Consider the following 13,923-nt stretch of genomic DNA (forward strand, 5'->3'; position numbering starts at 1 on the left):
AGCCCCCCCTGACCAACCCAACCAAAACAGTGCCCAACCCGCCCCAGCCACCTTCTCCGACCCAAAAGAGAAAAAACACAAAGAAAAAGAAACCCGGAGCAATACAAAAGCGCCCCCCTCTAAACAAAAAGAAACATAGCATATCAACCATAGTCCCCAATCGCCCGTCCCGACCCTCAATCTGTGTCCAACTTCTCGGCCTGAACAAAGGCCCACACCTCCTCCGGAGACTCAAAATAGTGGTGCCGGTCCTTGTAGGTAACCCACAGTCGCTCCGGCTGTAACATGCCAAACTTCACCCCCTTCCTGTGCAGCACCGCCTTCGCTCGATTGTACCCGGCCCTCCTCTTCGCCACCTCCGCTCTCCAGTCCTGATATATCCGAACCTCCACGTTCTCCCACCTGCTGCTCCTCTCCTTCTTGGCCCACCTGAACACACACTCCCGATCGACGAACCGATGGAACCTCACCAGCACCGCCCGCGGAGGCTCGTTAGCCTTGGGCCTCCTCGCCTGCACTCGATGGGCCCCTTCCAGCTCCAGGGGCTCCTGGAAGGACCCCGCTCCCATCAGCGAGTTCAACATGGTGACCACATAGGCCCCCACGTCCGGCCCCTCCGGGAGGCCCAGAATCCGCAGATTCTTCCACCTCGACCGATTCTCCATCTCCTCGAACCGCTCCTGCCATTTCTTGTGGAGCGCCTCGTGCGCCTCCACCTTTCCTGCCAGGCCTAAGATCTCGTCCTCATTGTCAGAGATCTTTTGTCGAGCCTCGCGGATCGCCACTCCCTGGGCCGTCTGTGTCTCCAGCAGCTTATCAATAGAAGCCTTCATCGTCTCTAGCAGGTCCATTTTATTCTCTCTGAAGCAGCGCTGGATACCCTCCTGCTGCTCTTCCGCCCACTGCATCCACGCTGCCTGGTCTCCGCCCGCCGCCATTTTGTCCTTCTTCCCTCGCACCTTCTTCGGGTCCACCACCACCTTTTTTTTCACCCCGCTCCTAGTTGAAGCCATATACTGACGGGGAGCTGTTGTAGACTCCTTCCCACACCGGGAAACGTCGAAAAAGTGCCATTGGGGGCATTGAAAAGAGCCCAAAAGTCCGTTTTAGCGGGAGCCGCTGAATGTGCAACTTAGCTCCGCATAGCCGCAACCGGAAGTTCCCCCCTCCCCCAATTATAAACCTTGCCCTGTCGTATGGCCCTATCCCTCTCCAGCAAGACTTCTTGCTGTTTTCACAGAGGGACAGTGAGGGTACAACACATGCTCACACGCGCTCTCCCCACACACACACTCTCTCTCACACACACGCCAGTTACTGAGCAGTGAAATATGTTATTTTTGATAGACAGACAGTGAGGATAAAACACTCACACACCTGTGACTGAGCAGTAAAATATGTTATATATCACAGAGAGACAATGAAGGTAAAACACACACTCTCTCCCCCCACACACTCACACTCCTGCAGACTATTTCTCACACTCACACACTCCCTCACACAGACTGACACACTCACTTGCACATGCTCCCTCACACACACACTCTTTCATATTCACACTTTCTGATACTCACACTCTCTGACACAACAGTTACTGAGTAAAAAGCAGTAAAATATGCATCATCTATCACAGAGAGACAATGATGGTAAAACACACGCTCACTCTCTCATACACACACCAGTAACTGGGCAGGAACAGGAAAATATGTGCAATATATCAAAGAGAGATAGAGGGTAAAATGCACACATGCTCACACACACACATGCTCACACACACACATGCTCACACACACACATGCTCACACTCACACACATGCTCACACTCACACACATGCTCACACTCACACACATGCTCACACTCACACACATGCTCACACACACACACATGCTCTCGCACGCGCTCGCTCTCACGCACGCGCTCGCTCTCACGCGCGCGCTCGCTCTCACGCGCGCGTTCACTCTCACACGCGCGCGCGCTCTCACACGCGCGCGCGCTCTCACACGCGCGCTCGCTCTCACACGCGCGCGCGCTCTCACACGCATTAATGCAATCACTCACACTCTCTCACACACATAAACACACACTCACTCATCAATAACTGATCAGGAAGCAGTAAAATACGTGTTATATATCATAGAGTGATATTGAAAATAAAACACACGCACACACACTCACATTCTCTCACTCTGACACACCAGTAACTGAGCAGGAAGGAGTAAAATATGCATTATATATCACAGAGACATTGAGGATAAAACTCACACACACTAACTTAGCAGTAAACAGTAAGTATGCGTTCTATATCACAGCGAGATTGCGAGTTAGACGAACAAGGCAGATGAAGTGAGAACATGGGGTTATGATGTATTTGCTGTCACTGTATCACGGTTGGGAGAGGGGAAGGATTGGAAGCTCAATATTCCAGGATACAGGATCTCCAGGAGAGATAGGGCAGGAGGTAAAAGAGGAGGGAGTGTCACAATTTTGATCAGAGAATGAATTACAGCAGTAAGGAGAGATGGCATCTTAGAAAGCTCTTCAACTGGATTGGATTTTGTTCATTGTAACGTGTACCGAGGTACAGTGAAAAATATTTTTCTGCGAGCAGCTCAACAGATCATCAAGTACATGAAAAGAAAAGGAAATAAAAGAAAATACATAATAGGGCAACACAAGGTACACAATGTAACTACATAGACACCGGCATCGGGTGAAGCATACAGGGGTGTAGTATTAATGAGTTCAGTCCATAAGAGGGTCGTTTAGGAGTCTGGTAACAGCGGGGAAGAAGCTGTTTGAGTTTGTTTGTGCGTGTTCCCAGACTTTTGTATCTCCTGCCCGATGGAAGAAGTTGGAAGAGTGAGTAAGCCGGGTGGGAGGGGTCTTTGATTGTGCTTGCCGCTTTCTCCAGGCAGCGGGAGGTGTAGATGGAGTCAATGGATGGGAGGCAGGTTCGTGTGATGGACTGGGCTGTGTTCACGACTCTCTGAAGTGTCTTGCGGGTTTGGGCCGAGCGGTTGCCATACCAGGCCGTGATGCAGCAGCTAGGATGCTTTCTATGGTGCATCTGTAAAAGTTGGGACGAGTTAATGTGGACATGCCGAATTTCCTTAGTTTGCTGAGGAAGTAAAGGCCCTGTTGAGATTTCTTGGTGGTAACGTCGATGTGGGTGGACCAGGACAGATTTTTGGAGATGTGAACCACTAGGAATTTGAAACTGCGAACAATCTCCACCTCGGCCTCATCGATGCTGACAGTGGTGTGTCCAGTTCTTAGCTTTCTGAAGTCAATGACCGGCTCTTTAGATTTGCTGGCATTGAGGGAGAGGTTGTTGTCGCTACACCACTCCACTAGGTTCTCGATCTCCATCCTGTATTCTGACTCGTCATTATTTGCGATTCGGCCCACTATGATCGTATCATCAGCAAACTTGTGGATGGGGTTGGAAACAAATTTTGCCACGCAATCATGTGTGTACAAGGAGGATAGTGAGGGGCTAAGTAGGCAGCCTTGCGCGGCCCAGATATTAGAACTATACTGAAGCCAAATGGGAAGAACTTAAAAACCAAAAAGGAGCAATCACATTGCTGGAGTGTTCCATTGGCCCCCTAACCATCCGAGAGAAATAGAAGAGTGAATATGGAGGCAAATTTCAGAGAAGTGGAAAAGTAATAGGGTTGTGATAGTGGGAACAGTGGGGGATCGCAACTTCCTCAATATGAACTGGGGTAGTCATAGTGTGAACGGTTTAGAGGGAGCGTAATTCTTAAAATGCATCCATGAGAACTTTTTAAGCCAGTACGTAGAAGGACAGACAAGAGAGGAGCGGTCTTGGACTTCATTTTCAGTAACGAAGCTGGACAAGTGGTTGAAGTATCGTTGGGGGAGCATTTTGCAGACAGTGATCATAACTTCATTAGATTCAAGATAGTTCTGGAAAAGGAGATGGATGGACCTGAGATCAAAGTTCACAAATGGAGGAAGGCTGATTTTAATAAGATCAGATATGATTTGGCCAGAGTTGATAGGGAACAGACACCATTAGGTAAATCTGTGACAGAACAGTGGGACACATTCAACAAGGAAATAGGGAGAGTACACGGCCAACATGTTCCAATCAAGAAAAGGGTGGGACCAACAAATCCAGTCAACCATGTATATTGAGGGATATACAGCGTTGGATAAGTAGAAAAGGGGAGGCTTGTGGCAGATATCAAGGGCTCAAAACAGCAGAAGTGCTAGAGGTGTATCGAATGTGCAAGAGGGGACTTAAAACGGAAATGAGGAGAGCAAAAAGGAGACATGAAGATAGAACATTACGGCGCAGTACAGGCCCTTTGGCCCTCGATGTTGTGCCGACCTGTGAAACCACTCTAAAGTCCATCTACACTATTCCCTTATTGTCCATATGTCTATCCAATGACCATTTGAATGCCCTTAGTGTTGGCGAATCCACTACTGTTGCAGGCAGGGCATTCCATGCCCTTACTACTCTCTTAGCAAAGAACCTACCTCTGTCCTATATCTATCTCCCCTCAATTTAAATCTAAGTCCCCTCGTGCTAGACATCACCATCCAAGGAAAAAGGCTCTCACTGTCCACCCTATCCAATCCTTTGATCATCCTGTATGCCTCAATTTAAAAAAAAAAAAAAAAATTTTTGTGTACCCTATTCATTTTTTCCAATTAAGGGGTAATTTGGTGTGGCCAATCCACCTACCCTGCACATCTTTGGGTTGTGGGCGCGAAACCCACGCAAACATGGGGAGAATGTGCAAACTCCACATGGACAGTGACCCAGTGCCAGGATCGAACCTGGGACCTCAGCGCCGTGAGGCAGCAGGGCTAACCCACTGCGCCACTGTGCTGCCCTATTGTATGCCTCAATTAAGTCACCTCTGAACCTTCTTGTCTCTAACGAAAACAGCCTCAGTCCCTCAGCCTTTCCTCATAAGATCTTCCCTCCATACCAGGCAACATGCTGGTGAATCTCCTCTGCACCCTTTCCAATGCTTCCACATCCTTCCGATAATGCGGCGACTAAAATTGCACTCAATACTCCAAATGCGGTCGCACCAGATACTGAAAGGATACTGGCAGGTAAAATAAAGTTGTTAAGTTGTTCTAAAAGTACATTAAAGGTAAAATGATAACTTGGGGCTGAGTAAGGCCCATGATGGATCACAGTGGTAACATGTGTGTGGAGCCGGGGGATGTAGGTGGGGTTCGAAATGGGTACTTTGTGTCAGTGTTACCCCGTGAGAAGGACAGTGTGGGTATAGAAAGCAGGGAGAAGGAATGTAATAAAACTAAAGAGATTAATATAGACAGAGAGGAGGCTCTGAGTGGGAGGCTTCAAAGTGGACAAAGCTCCAGGGCCAGATGAAATGTATCCCAGGCTGATGAGTGAGGCAAGCGAGGAAATAGCAGGGACACTGGCAATAATTTTCAATTCCTCTCTGGCCACAGGAGAGGCGCTGGCAGACTGGAGGATCGCCAATGTGGTACCATTATTGAAGAAGGGAGGAAAGGATAAACCAGGAAACTACAGGCCAGTCAGTCTAACCTGTGTGGTGGGGAAACTATTGGAAGCAAATCTGAGACACAGAATTAATCTGCATTTGTAGAGGCAGATATTAAAAGGTCAGCATGGTTTGGTTAAGGGGAGGAGATGTCTGACCAACTTGATTGAATTTTTCGAAGCGATGAACAGGTGTGTCAATGAGTGAAATGCATTTGACGTAATCTACTTGGACTTCAGCAAGGCTTTTCATCCGGTCCCACATGGGTGACTGATGTGAAGACACATGCCCAAGGGACTGAAGGACATTTGGCAAATTGGATCCAAAATTGCTGAGTGGCAGGAAGCAGAGGCTGTTGGTGGAGGAGTGTCTTTCCAATAATAATAATAATTGCTTATTGTCACAAGTAGGCTTCAATGAAGTTACTGTGAAAAGCACCAAGTCGCCACATTCCGGCACCAGTTCGGGGAGGCCGGTACGGGAATTGAACCCGCGCTGCTGGCATTGTTCTGCTGTTTAGTCCACTGTGCTAAACCAGCCCCTAGCCTCTGATTGGAAGATCATGTCCAGTGGTTTCCCACAGGGATCAGTGTTGAGGCCCTTGCTGTTTGTGGTTGATACAAATGCTTTAGATATGAATATAGGAGGGTTGATCAGTAAGTTTGCTGCAAATATGAAATTTGGTGGGGTGGTAAATATTGAGGAGGATAGCCTCCGAATACAGGACGACACAGATGGACTGATCAGTGGCAAACGGAATTCAATCTGGAAGAGATGCACTTGGGCAGGACAAACAAGACAAGAGAATACATGATAAATGGCAGGACGCTGGGAGGCACGAAGGACCGGAGGGATCTTGGTGTGCATGTACACCAGTACCTTAAGGTAGCAGAGCAGCTGGATACAATGGTTAAGGAAGCCTATGGCAGTGTGGATCAAACTTTTTAACTCGGGTCCCATTTTTACCAACCGGCCATCCTTCGGGACCCTCGCTGGGCGGCCTTTGCGACCATCGCCGGCTGATCTTCGCGACCCACCATTTTCACTTGACTTTAATGTGACAGGTGGGCCTGCTTGGTCCCCACGATCTCACTTGCTTTGTTATTCAATGTTACATTTCTGATAATGACTTCAGCTGATGATTGAAGATCTCACTGCATCCATTGAAAAAATTACAGACGTTTGTCCTCGAACTCGCCAGAATGTCTTTGACAATTTGAGGTTTAAACTTTCATTTGCCAGTAATTCCCTGCATGTAACACCCATGAAATTTGACTCCTGATTGCAGTGGCACAATTAATAAACCCACCCCTCAAATACTCATCATTGTGCTGCTTTGTTCCTGTTTTCAGCTTCTTCATGGGTTGTTCACCAGAGGCCCTGGAGTTCACTCCAGCACTGCTGGCAGCTGCAAAATGGAGGAATCTCTCTCGGGCCCAGAACACGTGATGTCAGCGTACGGGGCGTGTGACCTGCTCTCTGGCGCCGCCTCTGGTGGGAGGACTCCAGAATTTGCTGAAAATAACTGGCCTGGGATTGTGCACTGACATCAGGAGGAGCCGGTCCACCTTGCGCACTACTTGATAAGGTGGGCATGCGCGGGATGGCCGTTAATCTTAAAACGGCCTCACGGCCGGCACTTTTAAAAGCTGGTCGTGACCATCGGCCATTCCTCCTGCAATCTGGATTATCGCCACCCTCCTGTAACCTTCCCGAGATCCACCCATAGGTCACGACCGTGAGCTTTAAAATGCCAGGCCTATGGTACCCTTGTCTCTAATAGCCGACAGTTTGCCGATGCACAGAGTTTAAGAACAGGCAGGTTCTGCTGGAACTATAAAAACGTTAGTTAGGCCTCAGCTGGAGTAATACAACCACACTCACACACTGTATCAGAGAGTGAGTAAATCCCACACTCACACACTGTATCAGAGAGTGAGTAAATCCCACACTCACAATGTATCAGAGAGTGAGTAAATCCCACACTCACACACTGTATCAGAGAGTGAGTAAATCCCACAATCACACACTGTATCAGAGAGTGAGTAAATCCCACACAAACACAGTATCAGAGAGTGAGTAAATCCCACACTCACACACTGTATCAGAGAGTGAGTAAATCCCACACACACACACTGTATCAGAGAGTGAGTAAATCCCACAATCACACACTGTATCAGAGAGTGAGTAAATCCCACACTCTCACACTGTAAAAGGGAGTGAGTAAATCCCACACTCACACACTGTATCAGAGAGTGAGTAAATCCCACACTCACACACTGTATCAGAGAGTGAGTAAATCCCTCACTCACACACTGTATCAGAGAGTGAGTAAATCCCACACTCACACACTGTATCAGAGAGTGAGTAAATCCCACACTCTCACACTGTAAAAGGGAGTGAGTAAATCCCACACTCACACACTGTATCAGAGAGTGAGTAAATCCCTCACTCACACACTGTATCAGGGAGTGAGTAAATCCCACACACACACACTGTATCAGAGAGTGAGTAAATCCCACACTCACACTGTAAAAGGGAGTGAGTAAATCCCACACTCACACACTGTATCAGAGAGTGAGTAAATCCCTCACTCACACACTGTATCAGGGAGTGAGTAAATCCCACACACACACACTGTATCAGGGAGTGAGTAAATCTCACACTCGGGCACTGTATCAGAGAGTGAGTAAATCCCACACTCACACTACATCAGAGAGTGAAGAAATCCCACACTCTCACACTGTATCAGAGAGTGAGTAAACCTCACACACACACACACTGTATCAGAGAGTGAATAAATCCCTCACTCACACACTGTATCAGAGTGAGTAAATCCCACACTTACACACTGTTTCAGAGAGTGAGTAAATCCCACACACACACAGTATCAGAGAGTGAGTAAATCCCACATTCACACACTGTATCAGAGAGTGAGTAAATCCCACACACACACACTGTATCAGAGAGTGAGTAAATCCCAATCTCACACACTGTATCAGGGAGTGAGTAAGTCCCACACTCACACACTGTATCAGAGAGTGAGTAAATCCCACACTCTCACACACTATCAGAGAGTGAGTAAATCCCACACTCTCACACAGTATCAGAGAGTGAGTAAATCCCACACTCTCACACTGTATCAGAGAGAGTAAATCCCACACTCACACACTGTATCAGGGAGTGAGTAAATCCCACACTCACACACTGTATCAGAGAGTGAGTAAATCCCACACTCACACACTGTATCAGAGAGTGAGTAAATCCCTCACTCACACACTGTATCAGAGAGTGAGTAAATCTCACACTCACACATTGTATCAGAGAGTGAGTAAATCCCACACTCACACACTGTATCAGAGAGTGAGTAAATCCCCCACACACTGTATCAGAGAGTGAGGAAATCCCACACTCACACACTGTATCAGAGAGTGAGTAAATCCCACACTCACACACTGTATCAGAGAGTGAATTAATCCCTCACTCACACACTATCAGCGAGTGAGTAAATCCCACACTCACACACTGTATCAGAGAGTGAGTAAATCCCACACTCTCACACTGTAAAAGGGAGTGAGTAAATCCCACACTCACACACTGTATCAGAGAGTGAGTAAATCCCTCACTCACACACTGTATCAGGGAGTGAGTAAATCCCACACACACACTGTATCAGGGAGTGAGTAAATCTCACACTCGGGCACTGTTTCAGAGAGTGAGTAAATCCCACACTCACACTACATCAGAGAGTGAAGAAATCCCACACTCTCACACTGTATCAGAGAGTGAGTAAATCCCACACTCACACTGTATCAGACAGTGAGTAAATCCCACACACACTGTATCAGAGAGTGAGTAAACCGCACACTCACACACTGTATCAGAGTGAGTAAATCCCACACTTACACACTGTTTCAGAGAGTGAGTAAATCCCACACTGTATCAGAGAGAGTAAATCCCACACACACACACTGTATCAGAGAGAGAGTAAATCCCACACTCACACACTGTATCAGAGAGTGAGTAAATCCCCCACACACACTGTATCAGAGAGTGAGTAAATCCCACACTCACACACTGTATCAGGGAGTGAGTAAATCCCACACTGTATCAGAGAGAGTAAATCCCACACACACACACTGTATCAGAGAGAGAGTAAATCCCACACTCACACACTGTATCAGGGAGTAAGTAAATCCCACACACACACACTGTATCAGAGAGAGAGTAAATCCCACACTCACACACTGTATCAGGGAGTGAGTAAATCCCACACTCACACACTGTATCAGAGAGTGAGTAAATCCCAATCTCACACACTGTATCAGGGAGTGAGTAAGTCCCACACTCACACACTGTATCAGAGAGTGAGTAAATCCCACACTCACACACTGTATCAAAGAGTGAGTAAATCCCACACTCACACACTGTATCAGAGAGTGAGTAAGCCCCACACTCACACACTGTATCAGAGAGTGAGTAAATCCCACACTCACACACTGTATCAGAGAGTGAGTAAATCCCCCACACACACTGTATCAGAGAGTGTGTAAATCCCACACTCACACACTGTATCAGAGAGTGTGTAAATCCCACACTCACACACTGTATCAGAGAGTGAGTAAATCCCACACTCACACAATGTATCAGAGAGTGAGTAAATCCCACACTCACACTGTATCAGAGAGTGAGTAAATCCCACACTCACACACTGTATCAGAGAGTGAGTAAATCCCACACTCACACGCTGTATCAGAGAGTGAGTAAATCCCACACTCACACACTGTATCAGAGAGTGAGTAAATCCCACACTCACACACTGTATCAGAGAGTGAGTAAATCCCCCACACACACTGTATCAGAGAGTGAGTAAATCCCACACTCACACAGTATCAGAGAGTGAGTAAATCCCACACTCTCACACTGTATCAGAGTGAGTAAATCCCACACTCTCACACTGTATCAGAGAGTGAGTAAATCCCACACTCACACACTGTATCAGAGAGTGAGTAAATCCCCCACACACACTGTATCAGAGAGTGAGTAAATCCCACACTCACACACTGTATCAGAGAGTGAGTAATTCCCACACTCAAACACTGTATCAGAGTGAGTAAATCCCACAGTCACACACTGTATCAGAGAGTGAGTAAATCCCACACTCTCACTGTATCAGAGAGTGAGTAAATCCCACACTCACACACTGTATCAGAGTGAGTAAATCCCACACTCACACACTGTATCAGAGTGAGTAAATCCCACACTCACACACTGTATCAGAGAGTGAGTAAATCCCACACTCACACACTGTATCGGAGAGTAAGTGTATTCCACACTCACACTGTATCAGAGTGTGAGTAAATCCCACACTCACACTGTATCAGAGAGTGAGTAAATCCCACACTCACACACTGTATCAGAGAGTGAGTAAATCCCACAATCACACACTGTATCAGAGAGTGAGTAAATCCCACACAAACACAGTATCAGAGAGTGAGTAAATCCCACACTCACACACTGTATCAGAGAGTGAGTAAATCCCACACACACACACTGTATCAGAGAGTGAGTAAATCCCACAATCACACACTGTATCAGAGAGTGAGTAAATCCCACACTCTCACACTGTAAAAGGGAGTGAGTAAATCCCACACTCACACACTGTATCAGAGAGTGAGTAAATCCCACACTCACACACTGTATCAGAGAGTGAGTAAATCCCTCACTCACACACTGTATCAGAGAGTGAGTAAATCCCACACTCACACACTGTATCAGAGAGTGAGTAAATCCCACACTCTCACACTGTAAAAGGGAGTGAGTAAATCCCACACTCACACACTGTATCAGAGAGTGAGTAAATCCCTCACTCACACACTGTATCAGGGAGTGAGTAAATCCCACACACACACACTGTATCAGAGAGTGAGTAAATCCCACACTCACACTGTAAAAGGGAGTGAGTAAATCCCACACTCACACACTGTATCAGAGAGTGAGTAAATCCCTCACTCACACACTGTATCAGGGAGTGAGTAAATCCCACACACACACACTGTATCAGGGAGTGAGTAAATCTCACACTCGGGCACTGTATCAGAGAGTGAGTAAATCCCACACTCACACTACATCAGAGAGTGAAGAAATCCCACACTCTCACACTGTATCAGAGAGTGAGTAAACCTCACACACACACACACTGTATCAGAGAGTGAATAAATCCCTCACTCACACACTGTATCAGAGTGAGTAAATCCCACACTTACACACTGTTTCAGAGAGTGAGTAAATCCCACACACACACAGTATCAGAGAGTGAGTAAATCCCACATTCACACACTGTATCAGAGAGTGAGTAAATCCCACACACACACACTGTATCAGAGAGTGAGTAAATCCCAATCTCACACACTGTATCAGGGAGTGAGTAAGTCCCACACTCACACACTGTATCAGAGAGTGAGTAAATCCCACACTCTCACACACTATCAGAGAGTGAGTAAATCCCACACTCTCACACAGTATCAGAGAGTGAGTAAATCCCACACTCTCACACTGTATCAGAGAGAGTAAATCCCACACTCACACACTGTATCAGGGAGTGAGTAAATCCCACACTCACACACTGTATCAGAGAGTGAGTAAATCCCACACTCACACACTGTATCAGAGAGTGAGTAAATCCCTCACTCACACACTGTATCAGAGAGTGAGTAAATCTCACACTCACACATTGTATCAGAGAGTGAGTAAATCCCACACTCACACACTGTATCAGAGAGTGAGTAAATCCCCCACACACTGTATCAGAGAGTGAGGAAATCCCACACTCACACACTGTATCAGAGAGTGAGTAAATCCCACACTCACACACTGTATCAGAGAGTGAATTAATCCCTCACTCACACACTATCAGCGAGTGAGTAAATCCCACACTCACACACTGTATCAGAGAGTGAGTAAATCCCACACTCTCACACTGTAAAAGGGAGTGAGTAAATCCCACACTCACACACTGTATCAGAGAGTGAGTAAATCCCTCACTCACACACTGTATCAGGGAGTGAGTAAATCCCACACACACACTGTATCAGGGAGTGAGTAAATCTCACACTCGGGCACTGTTTCAGAGAGTGAGTAAATCCCACACTCACACTACATCAGAGAGTGAAGAAATCCCACACTCTCACACTGTATCAGAGAGTGAGTAAATCCCACACTCACACTGTATCAGACAGTGAGTAAATCCCACACACACTGTATCAGAGAGTGAGTAAACCGCACACTCACACACTGTATCAGAGTGAGTAAATCCCACACTTACACACTGTTTCAGAGAGTGAGTAAATCCCACACTGTATCAGAGAGAGTAAATCCCACACACACACACTGTATCAGAGAGAGAGTAAATCCCACACTCACACACTGTATCAGAGAGTGAGTAAATCCCCCACACACACTGTATCAGAGAGTGAGTAAATCCCACACTCACACACTGTATCAGGGAGTGAGTAAATCCCACACTGTATCAGAGAGAGTAAATCCCACACACACACACTGTATCAGAGAGAGAGTAAATCCCACACTCACACACTGTATCAGGGAGTAAGTAAATCCCACACACACACACTGTATCAGAGAGAGAGTAAATCCCACACTCACACACTGTATCAGGGAGTGAGTAAATCCCACACTCACACACTGTATCAGAGAGTGAGTAAATCCCAATCTCACACACTGTATCAGGGAGTGAGTAAGTCCCACACTCACACACTGTATCAGAGAGTGAGTAAATCCCACACTCACACACTGTATCAAAGAGTGAGTAAATCCCACACTCACACACTGTATCAGAGAGTGAGTAAGCCCCACACTCACACACTGTATCAGAGAGTGAGTAAATCCCACACTCACACACTGTATCAGAGAGTGAGTAAATCCCCCACACACACTGTATCAGAGAGTGTGTAAATCCCACACTCACACACTGTATCAGAGAGTGTGTAAATCCCACACTCACACACTGTATCAGAGAGTGAGTAAATCCCACACTCACACAATGTATCAGAGAGTGAGTAAATCCCACACTCACACTGTATCAGAGAGTGAGTAAATCCCACACTCACACACTGTATCAGAGAGTGAGTAAATCCCACACTCACACGCTGTATCAGAGAGTGAGTAAATCCCACACTCACACACTGTATCAGAGAGTGAGTAAATCCCACACTCACACACTGTATCAGAGAGTGAGTAAATCCCCCACACACACTGTATCAGAGAGTGAGTAAATCCCACACTCACACAGTATCAGAGAGTGAGTAAATCCCACACTCTCACACTGTATCAGAGTGAGTAAATCCCACACTCTCACACTGTATCAGAGAGTGAGTAAATCCC

At 46.7% G+C, this 13,923-nt stretch overlaps 1 protein-coding gene across 5 annotated transcripts in view; it reads left to right on the top strand.

The window, feature by feature from the left end:
• Positions 1–13,923, top strand: part of LOC140400055 (histone H2B-like) — a 169,144-nt gene that overhangs the window by 12,196 nt on the left and 143,025 nt on the right. The window contains exon 2 of one of the 5 annotated variants that reach the window (XR_011938016.1): positions 6,876–6,990. The exons of the other annotated variants lie outside the window; for them this stretch is intronic. The gene's annotated coding sequence lies outside the window, so the exon portion shown is untranslated. Of the gene's footprint in view, positions 1–6,875; positions 6,991–13,923 lie in introns of those variants that run through there. 5 annotated transcript variants of the gene reach the window in all.

This window comes from Scyliorhinus torazame, chromosome 24, assembly GCF_047496885.1.
Source record: "Scyliorhinus torazame isolate Kashiwa2021f chromosome 24, sScyTor2.1, whole genome shotgun sequence".
Classification (NCBI taxonomy): domain Eukaryota; kingdom Metazoa; phylum Chordata; class Chondrichthyes; order Carcharhiniformes; family Scyliorhinidae; genus Scyliorhinus; species Scyliorhinus torazame.